Here is a 4,656-nt window from a genome sequence, read left to right on the forward strand (position 1 = left end):
TTTGAGTGTAAATAATTAATTGTATGAACCTTAGAGAATAGCTGTGATAATGAAATTACATGAAAAGTTGCTCTGCTCAGCAAAAATTAACTGTCATTATCATTTTATGTATCAATTTCAATATGTGATCAATGGCCCAGAAGCTGGATCCCACTCATACTCTAATTTTATACAAATTTTCAAAATCAAAAGTTTATTAGAAGCTTCTGTGCTCAAATATAAATCTATCGAAGCAATAATTTTACACATTTTGGTGTTGCTGTTGAAAAGGGGTGCTAGTGGATAAAATAACAGTTAGGAGCTCAGATATTAGTGTCAGGTAAGGAGATTGAACACTAAACCCCACCATGATCTATCTAAGTAACCTCAGACTAGTTGCTTAACCACTGTGGGATTATTTAACTGGTCTAAGTCTCTGTTTCCCCATTTGCAGAGTGGCAATAATAACTATCTCATGAGATTGTCATGTTAGACAATGGAAATATAATAGTAAGCACTCAACAAATATTAGATTCCCTTTATCTCCAGGTATTTGATGTCTGAAAAGCCAATGAAAACTTGTTTTGGTTGCCTACCATTGCATAAAAATTATCCAAAACTTAGTTGTAGTTTGTTTAAGACAACAATTTATTATTTTGTATAACTCTTTGGGTTGACTGGACAGTTTTGCTTCACATGTGATATCAGCCAAAGCACTGGGAGAGTGGGAAGAATCCAGACATTCTCTCTAACATAACATGGCTGCTAGTTGGAGTGCATCTGTGGCAATTGGCTGAGGACTCAGTTCTCTTCCACACAAGCCTCTCCATTTGGCTGCTTGGCTTTCCTCACAGCATGATGATCTCAGAGTAGTCAGACTTCTTATGTGGCACCAAGCTTTCAAGGGCATAAAAGCAGAAGTTTCTAGCCCTTCTTAAGGCCTAGGCCAGAAACTGGCAGTGTTATACTGCATTCTGTTGGTTCAAGTGATCGGAGTCAGCCCATATTCAAGCATGGGGGTGAGGGATAAATTTTGCAAGATCATAAACATTTGGAGGCATGATTTTTTCCCCTGAAGACCCTGAGAAACAACTATTACATCTCCCTTAGGAAACTGGGAAAGTTGGTTGCCCCATCCAGCATTGTTTTAAAGTGTCAATACTTTAATCTTTTAAACTGTAGTATGTGTGGCATTCTGGGGTCTTGTCTGTGGCCCTGGCTTATTATCCTCTCCAGTCACCTGGCCTTATCTCTGTTAAGGAGACTCTGTCTTTGCTACACACATTAAGTGGGCTGATGTTGGGAGGTGAAATCCATCAGCTTGTTGCAAATAAATGGATACCCCTCAATACATATATAGATTTTTGTTATCAGTAAATATATAGGTTTCCATAAAGAGCAGGTTTTCAGGCAAGCAGAGTACCATTAGAAGGAAGTAGGACAAGCATTCTTATGTCTGAGTGACTGCAGAGCTAAAATACCCAAGATGAGAACTTTGAAAGTCAATCCAATGATATCACTTCACTTTACAAGAGAAAAGAAAGTAATTGAGAAATAAAAGTAATTCTTATAGTTCCCACAGCCTTACTCATACGTAATAGGATATCATTTCAAATAGCAGTGAAAGGCTTCTGTCCCCTAGGAACTCCTTTCTCTACTAGGATGCAACCAGAGGTGCTTTTTTTGGGTCACTAGGAGCTCTTTAGAAAGTCTACATTAAATGGAATAATTTGGCAGCAGAAAGGGTCTCCTATTAGCTTCCAGCAAAATAGCAAACTGCAAGGTCTTCAGGAATGAGCCATAGATCACAAAACAGAATCTTTTTGAAGTTGAAAGATAAAGATCTGAGCTGAAGGAGAATTCAGAAATGTTTAGAGCAGAGATAACAGAATTTGTGCTGCCACTCTTTATCCTGGACCCCCTACAGAGATGACTATCCTATGGGACCTCTAGATTCTTACCTATCTAAGCTCACACGTGACCTCAGACTCCTTCCTAATTCAACATTCCAAATAAGCTCTACCCTGGTAAGAGCTAGTTCTCAAAGTGAAGTAGATTTGGCATCCCTAGTGAAGAGATTAAGTATTGTCTTTTTTTTTTTCATGAATGCATGAACTCTATCTAATATAGGATTCAGAAAATGCCATCGGGACACTCTGCACAGAAGGCTGGTCTTGACCATCATGCCAGTGGTGAACCCAGCACTGCCAGGAACAGATGAAGGGCCAGAGCTAGAAGACTGGAGACCAGTCTAGAAGATTTGGGCACAACAATGAGCAACAACTTCACCTCCTTCTCTGTGCTTTGGGTCAGCCCTTCACAAAGGAAAGGAAACCATCCCTGTTTTCAGAACAAAACAAAAATTATAACCTAGAACCAGACCCCACCTCAGCTATTTACAGCATGAACTCAGGATTCAAAAGTGCCAGGTGAGGTGTTTATGACAACACTCTCCAGAGACATAAATGGAAATTACTAAAATTGTAGGTGACTTGGCTATTTAGGGGCAGTTACACACATTTCTAAATCTGAATGAAGCTTGGGTAGGTGGAAGCCTTTGACATTCCAGCAGCCCACCTTAAAGCCACACAATATTAAAGATAGTTTGGACCTGAATATAGAAAGCCAGATCACATGTTGATATTTGCAGTCCTGCGATTCTTAAACAGGGTTACACTTTGTGACTCTTGGCTGCTCATGGACTTCAGCATTAGAATATTTGCCCTCACCAAGTAGTTGCAACATTCTAGAGTAGAAACCAAATGTTTATTTGTGGAATTTAGCCTTGCCTACAGTTTACCAAAATAACAAGAAAACTCGCCTTTTTCTATGTTTGAACTACATTTTCTTCCAATTATATTCTTGTAATGCCAGTAACATATTTAAGTAAAAGCACTCCATAGCCTATAGTCCTCAAAAAAGATTACAAAATGATAATTCATGGAAAAATCAGCAAGACTTTTCCCAGAAACATATAAGAGACATGGGCATTTATGTTTATTCTTACTATTATCTAAAAATGCTGACTATCAGCACTTCATTGCTCTAAATGCTTAGTGTTTTAGCGGCACTTATATATCTTTGTTTCCATTAGAAGCAAAGGGAGAATGACAAAACCTACAATTTGACTTCTAAAATGATATACTGAGACCACAAAAATAACCCTAGTACAAACTTATCATGTTTATGTAAACCCTACTAGCATTTTCAGATGTTTGGTGACATTTTGTGAAGTTGACTAATCAAGGCCTGAAAAAACATTTAAGAAACAGAGAGAGAGAGAGAGAGAAACAGAGTTTGGAGACAATGGGCAGTGATTAGGAGAGCAGGGCATACAGAGAGAGATGCTAATAGGAGGGAGGGGGCTTACAAGTAGTGAGAAATCTGAGAGAAAAGAGAGACTTTTCCCATGGTAATTTCATCTTTCCATGTCAGAGCTTCTAGATGAAAGGCTTCGAAGTTAGCATGCTATCTGTATCATATTAAATTGAATTCCAGATGGTTAAATGCAAGTTAAGAAATCATTAAAGGATTTAGAAGAAATTATAAATATTCTTGGGATGAGAAGAGCTTTTGTGGTATACCTCCAAAGGCATAAATCATTTATACATTTATACAGTTTATTCTCTGTACATTAAAAACCATAAACAAAATGTAAAGGCAAGTGGCATATAGAGACATATGTTCAGTACATAGGACAAAAGTATCATATGGTTGATATATAGGGAACTAAAAAATAAGTGGGGGGAAAAAAGTACTCAGGGAAACAGGCAAATAACAAGAGAAAGCAATTGACAGAAGAAATTCAAGAGCCCAGTGAACAATGTTACACTAGCTTCCAAAGATTGAGATGCTAAAGCATTAAGGCCATTTTTATACTATTAAATGGTAAAGAAAGATAGGTTTATCAAAAGGTTTATCCAAAATGCAGAAAGACAGATCCTCCCATAGACTGCTGGCGGGACTGCAGAGTAACACAGACTTTTGAGAGGGCAATCTGAAAACACATTGTAAAAGCCTTTTTTAAATTGTGTATAACTTCTGATCTATTGATTCCATATCTAAGAAATCAAGAAAAATATTAAAGATGTTTGCAAATACTTAGCTAATAAGATTAAATCATGGCTACATTGTTTGTTATAGAGAAGAGTAAGGCATGATACACAATAATAGGAAATTGGTTATAGAACATTCTAGAATCTCAATACAATGGACTATTAAAAATGACATTAAAATGAAGTTTTAAAAAGATGTTTAATGACATGGAAAGAGTACACATTATCAAGGAGAAAAGGCATAAATGAGATGAGGAAGGCATTGAGAATGGTGTCTGACACACAAGTGCTTTGTAAGTGCTAGCTACTTCATTAAGAACGATTCTGTTTTTGAGAGAAAAATATCCACATAAACACAGAAATAAAATCTACATATATCAGAACATCTAGTTAGTTTAGACATATGGAAGATTTTTATTTTCTTTTTGCTTGTCTGTATTTTCTGAAATTTCCACTGAAATAAGCAATATTAATTGTTTTTAGAGATAAAAAGGGAAGGCTTTTAAAAAGTCATGCTGTAGATAAACAGCCAGTGCAGTAGAAATCCATTTATTATATTTATATAAGGGAAAGGAGATTATAAGTCAGCAGTGTGGTCCCAAGAGTGTTATTAAAGATTTAG

The sequence above is a fragment of the Pteropus vampyrus genome, unplaced genomic scaffold (assembly GCF_000151845.1).
Source record: "Pteropus vampyrus isolate Shadow unplaced genomic scaffold, Pvam_2.0 Scaffold44, whole genome shotgun sequence".
NCBI classification, from domain to species: domain Eukaryota; kingdom Metazoa; phylum Chordata; class Mammalia; order Chiroptera; family Pteropodidae; genus Pteropus; species Pteropus vampyrus.